The following is a 16,433-nucleotide window of genomic DNA, read 5'->3' as shown; positions in this document are numbered from 1 at the left end:
CAGATCGTATTTGCTCGATAATAATAAATTCTGCATTGATGACCCCGAAAAACAACAAAATGACTGCTCGCCTTGCAGTTTACAGTGAACGGGGATTTTTAACAATCATTAACACTAGAAAAACTAAGGCGGCGTCTTGTAAACTACCGAGCGGAAAGTTGATAAAAGAATCAATTTACGCGCATAATTCAAGGCAATGGTTGGTGGTTCCCCGTGAAACTCCTTGACTTTTTAGCCAGATTTCTTAGTCCTTATTAGGCTGTGTCTCAACTTGATGATAATAATGCGGAAACGCTAATCGCGTGGTGCAAACAGTGTTAGCCCATTTTGGCCCCACGTGGAGCAACAGCGACAACAAAGAAACAAGCGTGTTTCCACGGAAACCAAGCCAGCTTGATGACTAATTGCGCACTGGGACAAGTTTGTTTGCACCAGCGATTTGCTTTTCGACTTTAAATCAGAGGTTCCCAAACTGTGGTCCGCGGCACCTGAACCAGTGTTCTCCTAAAACAATTGCCTGGTATTTCATACGCCCTGATCCAGCGGCGGATCCCTGATCTGGCGACTTTGTTTCAGGTGTATAAAGTAAATTTGGTTAAAATGTCGGGATTTGAAGGGTTCCGTTATCGAAAAAGTTTGGAAAACTCAGCTTTAAACACAGAATGGTGTTTTTTGGACGATTTTTTTATCGCTGCGCTCAATGTCGACTTTTAAAATACTTGAATGCAATGTGAATTACCGGATCTATTTGCGGTTCAAACACCTGATGTTCGATTGATTTACACAAGCTATTGCAAACACAGACTACCATAGAATTAGGTAGTAATCTATTGGGCAATTTAGACGCATTAAAGCCACAATAAATGATAAGACGCAGTGTTTTTTACAGCTGAGATTTGGATAAATTTTTCCGTTCAAACTGATTAAAACGTCGACTACATCGTCGAAACAAATGAAGTCGCGCTTTATACAGAGGAAAGGCAATTTTCATGCAGCAAGTACGTCACAAAAGCGTAAAGGACATATTTTGGTGGCAGGGGAAATGTTACTAACTTTGAGTCAGTTTGTTCGGATGCGCTCAATCGACCTCTAAATGTCCCTCCAGCAATTCCCCAAACCAGAATCTAAAGTGCGCAATGTCCATCTTTGTTTCATTGATCGATTTTCCGACACGCTATTCATTTAATTAATTAATTATTCGGATGCGGCCCTCCTCCGATCAGATTTGCTTTTAAGGGTTTACCTAGAAAAAAAGCTGTTAGAATGCTTTTTTTTACTAAACTGGATTCCTGCCAAAGTAAACTGAAACGCCCTGTGTGTATTCCTGGTGTATTATTAGCGATGAGACTCGCAAAACCGTTTCCTTCTACAGGCTGATGACCATCTATAACAACATTCTTGCGTTTTCTCTCAGTACAGTGAGAGAAGTTAACAATTAAAGAGGCGAAGAGATGACTTCGTTTACACCAAAGGCTTCAAGCCGACGAAACGCCAAACTCACGGAGCATGGAGATAATTTGCATAGACAGTAATTTTTTGAAGAACCCAGATTTTATTAATTATTTTGTTCAAAGCTGCCCACCAGTGTAAACGAAACCTGAATTCATATATTATGTAGGTAACGCAAAATAATTGTCTATAAATGCCAAAGGTGATGATCCGTATATGGTTTAAATAAGCGCAAAAGTAAAACAGCACATTCTTTAGGATCAGGGTCGTCCCAGAAGGACTCGGTACTACATAAGCATTAGAGTGTTTAATGTCGAGGCTGTGCCGAACCCTTCGGGCACGACACTGGCTTGGATGCAAAAACACTATAAACTTCCCTGCTGATCAGTTTTTGATCAAAAATCAGTGTCCTACCCATACCATACTTAGTTAATCTATCGTCATACCCGAAGGTCTCGTATCCAGGATTATTCAAAATTGGAGTCATTCCTCTGGAGGTGTCTTAGGAGTACAGAAAAACTAGCAAAAAAAATTAAATGTTATTAAAAACTCAGATATTTACAAAAAACTAGATCAGAAGCATGGCAACAACGGTTTTCAAGGCAATCGCCTAAGTACTATTACGTAAATACCTGTTCCTTCGCAATTATTAAAAACTCCGGTAACCATGGATAAACATGATTGGACATTGATCAATATTACTGATTAAATAAAACACAATTCTATTGATTTGTGTGTTCCCAAGAGCAAGAAGTCCTGCCCGATCCACGCCAAACATCTTTGTGTCTCAATCACTTGAGTCTGGGCTCATATTTTGAGCAGTTCTCTCAGTATTTGTTCCGTTTACTAACTGCTGCTCAATTTGAACCAGTGTTCGGAAGATCAGAGGCTTAAGTGTTCTGGTGTCCTGTGCATATCAGATACATGGTAGGAATGTAGGCCCTTCCTCGGGGGAGTTATCGGGACAATTAAGTATCCGGTGTTTGAGAAAGTGCAGTTGCTGTGCAATGCTTCAAGTACTCCTGGAAGGCTCAGCTGCAATAATCTCCAACACCTGTTCCTCTAGGTCTGGAAACCGAGCACCTTTAGATTGTCCACTAACTGCGTCCATTTCGGGCCACTGGTCTAGTGTGTAGCTCTTTGCTGGTGTAAGTTCTTACAGCTTCTACTATGTTACTGTGGCATTTTCCCAGCCAACTCATCGCATATTCGCAAATTCGCTGTTGGTTTACATTTTGTGAAAGGAGCTTCAAAATAAGCCACAGTTTGACAAATGCTTGTTATTATTGACCAAGGCTTTCTACCTGTAACTATCTGTTAATGACAAAAAACATCATTGCAGCTTTGACTTTTCATCAAAAAATTGTAGAAGAGTACTTTTCAATATCAAAAATTTTCGCAATTTTAGAAAAAGATCGTATTTTTTCTTTTTGAATGCTTAAGTATTCTAATATGCCACCAATTAATCAAAGTTGAAATTCGATCTTCAACTGTTAGTATCTTCTAGAAATTTTCGAAAAAAAAAATTTCAATGTTTTTCTCGTGCTCCCCAAGGGAGCCTCTATCACCCCTTAAAAGGAATGACGCCAATTTTGAATCGCCCTGTATAGCCTTTAAAGGAATGACGCGCCAATTTGGAATCACTTTGTACAACAAACACGCTAGAGGGTGTTTAATGTCGAAGCTGTGCCGAACCCTTCGGGCACGACACTGACTTGAACGAAAAAAACGCTCTAAACTTTGGACGGTTTGAATTGTTAATATTAGTAAGATAAAGAAGACCGTTTGAGAAGAAAGTGGCCAATTTACGGAAAACCTATTGCGATAGATGGTGGTGACTACTTTCACCCTTTCACCGGCTTTTATTGAAATCCCGCCTGAAACAAAGTATTGAAAAATTGACGAAATTGTGCCGGATTAAACGCACTCAACCAGACAAGGATTAAAGCAGGCCACGTTTTCTACCGCCTGAGTGTTACTTGCAGTTGGCTTAAGGTGGCGCTAACAGTACGCAAATGACGCAAACAAACTGATTTCAGGGACGTACAGCGCATAATGGGTTTGTTACACTCAACCAAATTGAAAGGTCCATTGAAGGCATTGGTCAGTTTTTACCTTGACCACCAATCATTAAAGATGCTTATCGACTTTGCGTCTGATTGGCTCACATGATCGATTATTAATCAGGTGAAAAACCATCCATTTGTCAGAGACATCAATATCACTTTGTTAGTTGCCAAAATGATTGTTTATGTTTGTTCGGCACCTTGTTTGCGAATTTCGAGTGCGCTCGCAATCAATAAACAGCATTATTCGATGGAATACCATGATGTCATTGGAAAGCGGGAATTACTGCAATTTCTCCACGCCGATAGTCATTTATTTGCCTGATGGATAATGGGAACTATGACGTTGATTCGGAGTAAACGTTAAAATAATCTTTTAAGTGAAATTATCAGTTTGAGCTCTTTAAAACACAGTTGCAAGATTCACAGTAAAAAAGCAATAAAGCTTGTATCTAGAATCTAGGCTATAGCAATTTTTGTCGCATAGATAAATCGTTCATTATCTGCGGCCACAGAGACCTCACAAACGCCCCACAAACGACCCACATTTAGCGACACTTTCAAGCAAAAGAATCTTGAACACTTCCTTAGTGAACTAGAGCAGTTGGCTTTGAAGGAACAGCCCAAACTTTCAATTAGATGCACTTGTTCTCAATCAATCGCTCATTGTTAGAACGATTCAATACGCGAAACAATGCTGAGCGAAACCGATCAGAAACGCTTGATACGCCACTGTTTCGATTTATGACTTCCACAAGATAATCAGAACGGCTCCCACACACAAAGTCATCTAATCAATACTCCATAGGCTGCATTTTAACCTGAAATTTCCGCCAAATCAAGATAAAAATAAAAGAGACGCTACCGAAGGGACGTCCGAGTCGTCGAGCGGGACGTCAGGACTCTGAAAATAGACAGCAATGAGACTCATTCATGGAATAGTTTCGATTGCCATATATCGGAGCCTCGAAGCAAAGAGCTCGTTGGCCTTTGAAGGATTTACGCAAATAATTTATATGGATAATGTGTCTTTGTCATCAGGCAATACGTACCATGCGAAAGAATGCACGCGATCTGCAGTGGAGAAGGCCGCCGCTGGATTAATTAGGCAAATGCAACCGTGAGATCGTACTTTTGTGGGTTCTAGTAACAGTTATACCACCCAGGAAAAATTCACATTTTTGTCATAAAAAATCAAAACAACGGCAACCATGCGTCCAGGCATTAGGTGACAAACCTCCATTGTTTTAGTCTCAACGCTCTCCCAATTTTAAAATGTATCATCAACTATTAACAACATAATCGCCAATTTTGTTGTGCATTATCCGCAAATTGATTTTGATAATCGTAAAATCAGGAGCTTTTTTGCCCCTTTTGACTCACTATAATAAAAGAGTATCTACTCACACTGTAGTTTATCCCATTTCTATCGTTTTTTATTTGAAAATGTTTAGAAAAAATGCCGTTTTCGACGAGAATCACAATGTTTTGTTTCAGCGAAATACCCAACAAGAAGCTTGTACAAAAATCTCTGTTTTTCTTAGGTTGATTTGAAGTTATTTGTGTTTTTATTATTATGTGTTCCACTGTTTTGTCAAATTTACTTGACAAAGCAGTGGAAGTACACAAAACAAACGTCGTTGCAGGAATTTTTGGCTGTGATGTTGCCACGTCTACATTCTGTTTTTCTTATACTAATTTTGCAGCAATTTTTTTTTGACTAATTTGGATGAGCTTGTGTTACTAACTAACTCAATCTAACTCAAAGTAATCCAAACTGACATAAACCAATCCAAATTAAACAAAACTAATAAAAAACACAAATAACTTCAAATCAACCTAAGAAAAACAGAGACTTTTTTACAAGCTTCTTGTTGAGTATTTCGCCTCAAAGAAAAAAAACAGAGATACACAGGTAGCAGCAATGACGTATATGACGTTAATATAACGTCATTTATTGGGCATTTTTGGCTTTGGACGAATATCTGAACATAAAGACGTCATATTTCGGACGGCCAAAAAGCGAAACATTCGGACGTCATATTTGACGATTAACTGACCATCCGTTCAGTTTTTTAACCTTGTTTATTATGAAGAAATTTATAGTGTGATTCAATTAGAAGATTCCGGCAGGAATGGCTTGGCCACAGTTAAATCAAAATGGCTGACGCTTTAAAAAAAAAAGAAGTATTTTGGCCACCCGTTAAAAGTTCCGAATACTTTCGATTCTAGTGAATGGTGACGAAGTGTATTTTATTATGTTTGTAGTTTTTAGGTTAACTTAACACAATTATATGTTAGTAAACAAGTTTTTTATTCCGTTTATCTTCATTTTATATAGGTACTGAGCCYCCAAATCAGCTTTCCTTCAATTCACCATTTTTGGGACAGATAAAATCTGTATGTATTAGAGCACCTRTCCCTATATAAAGATTCACCTTAACGCCTAATTTACGCTTCTGCATTAGCGATTTAGGCGTCTTTATGACTGCTCATTTAGACGTCAAAAAGCTGTGACTTACTTACGTCAGTGRGACGTCTAACTTACTGGTTCATGGACCAAAATAAGACCGAAAAATGTCGTAATTTGGACGTCATCTAGATCAAAAATACGACCCGGATATAGACGTGGCAACGTCACAGCCAAAAATTCCTTCGTTTGCTTTGTGTATTTTCACTGTTTTGTCAAGCATATTTTCCGAAACAAAACATAGTAATTTTTGCCAAAAAGGCATTTCTTAAAAAAAATTAAAATCAAAACTGCTACAAAGAAAGCATATATTTAACTTTGATCGCTCGAGCTCGAGATCCTTACACTAGCAAATTTCCAATATTTAAAAGTTAAAACATTGCTCCTATGAAGAAAAGTAACCAACAATGGATAAAATAAGAAACAACGTTGCTTCACGTTTTCGTTTCAGAAGTGAATTTGTCATCGTTACGTCAATCTATAACAATCTTGGTGACAATTTTGGGTGTCTAGTCAAGAATTTCAGTAAGTATGTACTTAAAACATGATTTAGGATCAAACATCGCTTATTTCCGAATATAAAAAATTCCAAAAAGGATTTTCCAACATTTTTTCATTGAAACCCGTTAATATCAGGATAAAAAATCAGAAATTTTGAAACTCAGTTGAGTAGATGCAATTGTCGCTCACTGTATAATGAAACAAGTACTCAAAGACTAGTAGAAGAACCATTGGGTGCTGTCCATGCCAGCGAGGTCAGAAAACGTTCATCTATGTGGTTTTATTCTTTTTCCTCCGGTACCAGTCGGTCGCGTTCGGATTTTGCAGTTAGATCGTTGCGAAATGCTACTTGCTGAAGTCGCCATTAATTGACCGCTTTACCTGAACCGAGAGTACCCAACCCTGTTGCCAGAGTGCCCGAAAAATGCAATTTTCTCTTAGCTCTCAGCCCAGAACTTATGCTCAATAGATTTAGACGCAAAAATCCAATCCCCATTGGTAGCAGTTTTGAGAATTTTAAATAACCGGTAAATAAAGGTACGAAAAACGTAACACGTCTCACTTGAAATTCATCTGCTTATAAGACTGCCATCGAACTTGCAGCCGATGTAAAATTGCCGCGGGCTAAGATATAAATAAACCTGACAGCTGGAACCTTATAAGGTAGTACAGCCAGCCGCTTTCACCAAGGAACGATCCAAGAACAATAAAACAAATTAAATTATTGTGTGTGGATGCTCGATATTGCCGGCCAATGGCAAAATTACTTAGTTTTCAACTAGAACGTAAACCTGGAGGGCCGGATGAGCAGCTAAGGTTTTTCTGATAAAACAGCCCTTTGATGTGATTAAGGACAGTTGGGGTGACAAATTTCGTTACGAAAATCTTGCGGCGTCAGTCGAGGTCGAATCCGGTACCGGTTGGCCATGAGGACGGTAATTTTGGAAACTACATGTTTTAAATACGTGTAGTGTTTAATTTTTTAAATGCAAATTAAACGTTGTGTTGCATCCTTTGAAGGTTTTGCTAGTAGGATTCAGATAAACTCCTTCGAGGAGACGACGAAAATGCACTGAAGTGTTTCGGTCGTGTATTCAAAATACGCTTGGGCGGTTCTATGTGTCTTAGCAGGTCGCAAGCGAGGTTATACGATTTGATATCCGTTAGATCTTAAAAGTACAGTTAATGGAGAACAAATGAAATAATTCTACACAGTGCCTACTAGAAGAGCACCGGCGAGCATCCTTTAAACTGTAATATTTTATACGAAACTAACGGGACCTGCGGAATATGTGTGACACAGCAACAACGCACGTTGCAACAAATTGTCTTCATACCGTCCACATACTAACAATCCATAAATGAAGTAATCGACAAAGTGATTTTTTTTTTGTTTTGAACTTTCTAAAAAAATATATTTCTTAAAGACGCGATATTTTAAAGAAGTTGAGTTTACTTAAGCTTAAGCTCTTAAGCTGTTTGTTGACAAATCTGTCAGTGTTCCATCGCGCTTGTTCCATTGTGGCTCTTCACAACGTAAAATGTATTACAATGTCGAACATGCATCAAAATTACCTTATTTAGCGAGACAAAAAAATGTCCAATCCTGTTTCTATTTTGGACCTTGACGCGGAATTTACGGGTTGCTGTTTTTGACAAATTGATTGATGGATTCAAAAAAGTCAATATGACGTTGTCAAAGAAAGTGAAAATAGCCGCAATTGAAGTCAACCTGAAGACGGCACTTACAAATATAACTGCACCATGAAAACCATTGAAAAAGTTCGTGCAGAATTTCATTGATTTGGAACTTTTGATAGAGCTCCGGATAAAGTAATAGTTTAAAAAACAACAATTTTTCCACCGCTTTTTATCTTTACTTTTTCACCAGAAACCGTTCTTTGTCTTCAAACTGGGTTATAAGATCCAAACATTCTTGTCAATGAATATCAAACTAATTATTTTTTCAGACCTGTAGGCCGCCGTTGCAAAAAATTTCTTCCGGACGTTTCGCAAGCACCAGTGGCTTTCATCTTCAGAGGTGGTCATTGTACCGATAAAACCGCGATTGATAATAGGGAATTTTTAGGCCCCTTAATTGCAACACGTTTTACGTTATCCGTTATTCTGAGCATGCGCATTAGTAAAGAAATAACCGTTTACGTTATTAGAGGATAACGTGTTCCTTTATTTACGTACGAGTAGCGGTAATGTTAATAAGCAGAACGACGGTGTTGACATATTTGACTTATTTCTAATATTATTAATAAAATAAGCGGCTATAATAGAATCAGAATTGTATTGTAAATTGAAATAAGACTTTTTCATTGATTCATTTGCGCCATTATTACGGAATTACGGATTTTATGTGAAAATTGTTTGGGCAAATTTGAACTTTGGCAACACTACTAACATCGCACTGACAGGTTCTAACTTCATACCCATAACCTAGCGATTTGATTTTGAATTTTTATTTAATATGTTCGAAATATGTTCCTTTTGAAACTTAAAATTGATAAGGCAATATCTGGGCTCAATATTTTCTAAATTAAAAATAACTCTTCGGTTTGCAACAACAGGTAGATCAAAGATGTCATGTAAAATTAAGCCCCTGATTAAATCGCGATCCACATTTCCCTGGTCATTTCGGTGCAGAAAGGTAGCTTTCATATTTTATTCCATCTTAGCCACTTTTTGTTTAATAACAATACAAACTTAAACTAGCTTTGAAACGTTTCCAAACAAAACGGAATAACAAAACAATAAAGTGAAGTTTAATTTAGTAAGAGTGCAACAAACGCGGAATCAAAAACTAAAAAACGCACTTAACGTTATTTGCCTGAATACCTTACTTTTTAACTCTGCGCATGATCACAATAACGTTTAGCGTTTAAGGCCAACGTAATTTTAAGGGGGCTAGAAACTCTCTAATATATGATTATTACATACTGTTACGTTCGAAAGGTTCCAGTAAATCGCTCTTGTGAATACAATTTAATAAACACAACCCGAATTATAACCAACAATAGTCTACTGCCAAAGTATATGGTAAATACATATTGGCACTACTATTTAGCCTTGATTGAATAGCTCGATCACTAACTCCTTGGGCGTTTCGCGCATGCTTTATATGTCCATTGGCAACACTCGAACTTTCTGTCAATTCCGGAACATTCCCTATTCCAAACGTCTCCAAACTTCGTTAATTATCTAGCTGGCAGCGATGCCGCTACGGTTTGTTTTTCCGCACTCGTCGCATACATTTAATCAATCATGATAGTTTGATGGAACGTTTCGAAACGGAATATTTTAAAAACGGTTCAATTTTTACAGCCCAAATGCCCAAACCAATATGTGTTAAAAATTTCAGATGAACTGAAATTTGCAAAAATATACAGTGTTCTGTTCAAATGGTAAATTTTATCGACAAGTGATGTCCGCTTGAAGATATTGTGGTTTGATCAGCCCTTAAAACTCATATTGACCAGGAAGATTTAATTAATTTGTTTCGTTGATTGTTGATAGTAAATAATTCGAGATGTGGTAAGTATGATTTTGATCAAATATCGACGAAAGTCCCATAATGATTCGGTTTGTTATTTAATCCACTCGCTTGATATAACAAGCAACCGGTAGCCAGAGCATTTGTAACCAAATGAAACCGTACCAGTTTGCCTTGAGTGAGCTCAGCATTTAACAATGCAGACAGGCCAACTCACATCAAATAACTTGATCGTACCTCGGTTGGTGATAAAGTAGCCGCTGATGCATTTTTTTAAAAATTCGGTAGGGCGTCCTTGTTTTCTTTTGGTTCCAATTAATTAAATCTACACTAAGGAACGGATTGTACCGTTTGGGGTGCCAGATCGGTAAAATCAAAATCCCCAGACGGTCACTTAAAAGATCCCTAATTTTCCCTAATTTTCCAAAAAAAAATTATAACAAAAAATGTTTAATAAAAAATTATCAGTCAAACAAAAAAGGTTATTGGAAGCGGTAGGTATATTACGAAATTTAAAAAGGGTAAGAAATGGAACTCATAATTTTGCTTCAATTTGTGTTCTTCTTGTTTATTCTTTTAAAGTCAAGCTTTAATTTAAATAGGTATTTGACAAATTATGATATTCTTATCTTTGCTGGGCCTCAGTCAAAGTGTGAAGTAAAAATGTTGAACATCGTTTATTTCATTACGTTTCGGCGCGACAACAGCACAGACAGACAAACTCATGATTGGTAAAAATCAACGTTTTTTTAGGTCTTTGCCCTCTTGAAATATTAAATTTGTCTAAGTCAGTATTTGACAAAGTTTATATGCAAATGGGGCAGTTGCAAATCACACTCACTGCAGGTGTATTGATTTTTGCATCCCAGTAAAGATTATTTCGGGGAAATTGAAAAAACTTTAAAGGAGACTGAAATCGCATTAACAAATGGTGGCTCCTCTCTCCTTGTTAGCCTCATGTAGTCCGATATTTTAATATTTTCTTCCCAAAATAATTTTTTTGTGGATACGTGGAGTAAGTGAGAGCCTAGTTCTGTGGTATCTTACTGGCACGGCCTACAAGTGACGTCACAGCAGTTGGGCTTTGACTTCCGCTGGTGCCGACCAATTTCAGACATGAGCGAATTTCAATATGGCCTCAAGTAACCACAACTTTTTTCTTATTAGCAAACCTTCAGCAAAAATTCAGTCAACTTTGAGTGAAATTTCAGGCAAAAAAACTTGAAACTGAAATTGAAATCCCTCCAGGTATAAACGTCCCCAGCATCATCAACAAGGTAAAGGCGCTGTAAATTCAGTTTTATTACAGCTAAAGCGCCATCGTATTTCAATTGCTTTACACTTCTTGGAAGTTATGTCCAAATCAAGTGAGTGTAACTTCGGGCACTGGCCCCTAATTGCGCAAAAAGGCAACATCAATAAGCCAAGTGCTGAAAAGCCCCCGATTTGCGCAATATGTCGCAACAAGGCTAACAGAATTCGATTTTCCACTTAACACTGCTTCAATACGGTTTGCGTATAAGCTGGATCGGGGCTTGTTGATATTGTTTCCCGCATTTCCATCATCCAGGTCCCGATCAATTTTAAACACGCCTCCGAACTGAACTGCGCCGTAAATGCGGAATTCTAAAAATAGGCGGTTGTATTTTTAAAATTTCCAAACTGTTCAAAAATAGCCCTCTGTCTGCCCCCTCCCAACCTCATTTTCCGATCCTTTAACGAATTGAATTCAAAACTGCTCGCAAAGTCTGGAGCATTTTAACCGCTCGTGATCCACGCTTTTTCATTCGAAAGGTATTTCGGTCCTACGCGATGTGATTTCGGCGCTTGGAATGTTCGATATTTTCGATCATTTTTGTGGTGCGTCAAAGGATATTCATTTAGTCGACCATTTAAAGGACAATGATGCACCACACAAATTCATGGAAACTAACCAAAGTCCTTCTAAATAGTAGAGTTTTTTAGGCCTCCACAAGCTTCTATAAATGGCAAAACGTCAGCAATAAAAAAACTGGCTTTAGTTTTTCACCGATTCAAATCCCGTTATTCAAGCAAACTCATTGGGAAGAATCATAAAATATCGCTTCTCTAGTTAAAGACAACTCAAGTATTATATTGTTGCAGCTAGTGAGAAAAATAAGGCGCACTGGCAACGCTGCCAGCGAGATGACTGAATATTCGAGTGTTTCCAAACGGCTGTATAATTTAAGCGCGACTCTCCTAGTTAGTTACTGAACTAGGAATAAAGGTTAAATAGTATTGCGATTATTGTTGGTTATAAATCGTGTTTACACAGAGCAAGTTACTGCAACCTTTCGAACTTCAAAAACGTAAAAATATGGTTGTAACACATCTTGAGAATCCTGATGAAGCCCAAATAAATATGACCAAACGTTAGCCCTTTAAAAAACCATTTCCAAATGTTAATATTTAATCAAAAGCGTTTATCTACGGCTGACCCGATCGGAAATGCCTCAACATCTTCAGCTATTCCATTAAAGTTGACCGTTACTTGACTGCAAATCTGTTATTGTTTGAATCGAGTACTGTTAAACGGAAGCGAAATTCTGATTAATTGCACTGCGAAAGAGTTGCTCTGGGGTTTTTACGCTGTTTTACACCAATGTTCGTTATCATTGTGCATATTCGCTGGTGTTTAGCGCTAATGGAAGACGCATCGCCCAATTGGTCTACCACTGAATTCCAAAAATCGATAACAAAAAAAGACATATGAGAAGCGATTTGGGGTCGAACCCTCTAGTCAAAGGTGACGTCACTGTTCAGCTCCATCCTTCCATCTGTCGCCTACGTGCAGCTCGACCAATTGCACGTGCCATTGACTCACGGCTAGGACAAGAGTCGACGTGTTTCAGAATGGGCTTCACTCAACTCGCCTCAGCTTATTTTTCAATCAGAACAACTTGACCAGTTTCGAATAATGGGACTTTGGACTAATCCACAGTATGGACTTACGCTGCGAGAAATCCTCAATAGAAACCGGATAATTCTTATCAGCAGTGCGCTTAATTAAAATGACACATAGATGTCCGTAACACCATGTTTTCGTGAGGTAGAACTGATAAAAACGTGGAAGTTTTGCGACTAGACCCGCTAATAACCAATGGGGAAGCGCGCAAACAACAAAAAGTGATAAAAAAAGAACACAGCCCTTACTAATCCTTTGCTGCTTAATCTTTCGCAATCATTCAATCTAATCTCCAGAGTATTTCCCAATCTGCACACGTTTCTATCAAAAACGAAAACCAAATGAAACCAGCGTTGCCAGCAGACCTAGTATTCTCGTAATAAATTCTACAAAATTCTCAAAAATGGTTTTAAATTAAGATAATAAATCGCAAACTTTGGCCCGCAAGAGCAACTTTAGAAATGAAAGCACATTCAAAATCTTGCCTGACTCAAAACCGATACAGAACGCACTTTGCCCTCTGAAATCTACCCAAAAGTGTATTTCGAACTTTACTGGTTTCTGAGAAATCAATGTCAAACTAACCGCTACATAAACAGTCAGCAATTATTTCGCAATTTTTTTTTCTGGAAAATAGCCTAATGAGACCAAATAGAAAATTTTGCCACTTATAAAATAGACTACACCCAACAAAATACATGCAAACGCCTCTCTATAATTTAACTGATTTTTTAAGAAATAACTGGCTTGCACAAACACTTCCAAAACAACAAAAAAAAAATTCTGAAAATTCCCTGAATATGAATCAAAATCAAAAAGTTTTCGACTTATAGACCTGAATTTGGCCTATACATTGATATAAAAGTGACTCCCTGACTTGACAAACTTCTGAGCAATGAACTGCCGAACTTCGGCCTGCTTAAATAACGGCAAAAAGCACATTCAAATTGTCTTTTAATTCGAAACTTATAGAACCAACTGACTTTACTCTACGAAATCCATATAAAAAGCCTCCCTAACTTCGTTAGTTCCTGAATTGAACTGCCTAACTTCGACCTGCAACAAAACTTGGTGAACCAAACGCTATTTCCGAAAGCTGGATCCGCTGCTCAATGTTTGATATTCAAATCGAATTTCCTCTCTGATGTTGTTATGATTGAATCGAATTTTCAATTATCTAACCAAAGATTGCAAAACCGAAATTCGTGGCTCAAATGAGGCTTGAGAAACGTCGAAAAGGGCAGCGTCATGTTTGAGTTGATTTTGCAACTCAAAAATAAAACTTCTTGAAATCAATACTGTTTTGAGAGAAAACTGCCCAAATTTCCTTATCAATGGTGCACTTTCTAAAAATGCCAGCTAGTTCTCTCTGGAATGATGTAAAAATGAGCGTTGTTTCTCTTTTTGTTTCAGAAGAATGAGCAAAAACGGGACGGAAAACATAAAATTTTGGAATAATCTTGTACCTTGTATCTTGTATAAGTGTCTGATATTGAAATTTCGCTTTCTGGGTCAAAACTGCTCGAATTTCCTCACACACGTTGTTATGACTGAATCGTTGAACTTTGCAAGTTACAGAGAAAATAGATGAGAAATTCCGGCCTGCAAAAACCACCCGGCAACCCAGACGGAATTGTGCAAAATTCAGAAAATGTTTGCCCTACAAAACGCGCCTAAGATTGACTTTCTCACTTTATTAGATTCTGAATACGTGCATGCCAAACTCCGGCTTGCAAAAACAACCTCGTCAACCAAACGCAATTTTAAAAGATTTTCAAAAATTCCATGATGATTAAAAATCGAAACTTTCCACTAATATGAGAGACTTTGCTCTACAATATGCATCCAACAGTGACTTTTTGACACTGCAAGTTACAAAGGAAATAAATGCGAAACTGCTGCCAGCAAAAACCACCACGAAAACCACATTGAAAATTGAACCTTCTTTTAGTAGAGCACAATTGTTAAAAAAATGCTCTTAAATTTTAATTTAATATCGATGAAATGGTTAAGGGGCGCAATTTACTTGCATCCGTTTTCGAGCGTTGCCAGACTGTGCTAAAATCCCGCATAACCAGGAAAACTATTTGCTGAACAAAGACGTAACGGTTCAGTATAAGGAAAATCCATCTGGGATAGACTTGCTAGTTGAGTTATTGGCGTAAATGCACCAATGGTTAACTAGAACGTCCGTTCGCTTTAAGTCCTTGGCTGTTGACACGCCACTGGTTGAAACACTCATCGCAGTACCAGATTATCGGCTTTAATTGTGGCAACGCAGCATGAGCAGCCGAACAAAGTGAACAGATAATATGTTCGGCTGTCTTATTCCGATTCGTATCGTCGCTTTATTATCCCAAGCGGTTTAAAGCCGGCCGAAGGTCGTCGTAGTAGTACTATGGCAAATATTTACACTGACACTGTAGACTGCAGGAACCGCGAGTGGGGCGCAGGCGCATCCAGTAGCACCGCACTACGACCTTTCATGGCCGGAGCTCGCACCGCACGAAGTCTAAAGTTTGATTTAAAGCGATTTTGCGCATCTCGGGTCAAAATACTGAAACAACGCCACTTTCTGGGAATTAACGCTGCCTGCCACTGATGTCATCGCGTTCGTTGGAAAATTTATCGGTATTTTTTTCCAAATCCGGGTCATTTTTTTCGGAACCAAACGGTACTGACGTGCGCTCAACAATGAGAGAGTTTATGATGCACAGAAAAATTAGTGGCTTTCTTCTTGCCGCCACTGGCGGAAATTGTTCTCACTTAGATGTTGCACATTCGTATCAAAGGAACTTAAATCTGGTGGACTGGGAGGCCAAAGTAAACTGTTTAGACGCCCCAACACTAACACAGCAACATCGATGATTGTCTTGGCCAGTCAAAAGTCTCGATTCGACCCTTAGTGCTTCAATAAACGACACCAGTACATCGAGTGAATCACTATCCATGATTAATAGCGGGTCGTGTGAAAATCATGATGTTCCAAAACATTACTGTTTCCAAAAAAAGCCGGATTGAAACAAGCACCTTTGGGGCGTGTGCCAAAAAATCGTTGATGAATCGAGAGGTCTTTAAACTTGGCGGTCTCGTGCCCGCCAATGACTCTCGGTTAATATTAACTCGATTTTTTTTTGTTGCACGCACGCCAGTGCCTAGTTAGGCGGGCAGAGCCAATTGACTTTCCCTCATCAGTGGCGTTCGTATCGGCACTTGAAAAAATGGAAGACATCGAAATCGGCGCTGAAAATAGCTGTTACGGTTGTCGTATCCGGCCGGGTGAGACTATTTTACTGGATTTGAGTCGTCGTAAGGCGGATGTTGCGACCGGAAATCTGAAAATAAAGGTGGCAGAGAGTCGAGAGAGTCGAACCCTCCAATCAGCTCACTTTTTACCTGAATCGTTAGGCGGTTTATCACAGGGGACGGTTTAACGTGTCCAGACTTGTGGCTTGAATTCTAATTAGCGCATCGAGACCAACGGGCGACTTTGACCGAATATGGTTGTTGTTGATATGA

At 38.4% G+C, this 16,433-nt stretch overlaps 1 long non-coding RNA gene across 1 annotated transcript; it reads right to left on the bottom strand.

Annotated features, from left to right (window-relative positions):
- Window positions 1-14,588: 14,588 nt before the first annotated feature.
- Window positions 14,589-16,433, bottom strand: LOC125503832. Its single transcript, XR_007281092.1, has 2 exons — window positions 16,311-16,433; window positions 14,589-16,249 (listed from the first exon to the last, which is right to left on the bottom strand). It is a non-coding gene; the product is annotated as an uncharacterized LOC125503832 (long non-coding RNA).

Source organism: Dendroctonus ponderosae, unplaced genomic scaffold (assembly GCF_020466585.1).
Source record: "Dendroctonus ponderosae isolate FM_Combo_2020 unplaced genomic scaffold, Dpon_F_20191213v2 Dpon_F_20191213_3, whole genome shotgun sequence".
NCBI lineage: Eukaryota > Metazoa > Arthropoda > Insecta > Coleoptera > Curculionidae > Dendroctonus > Dendroctonus ponderosae.
This window is presented reverse-complemented; position numbering and strand designations above follow the sequence as displayed.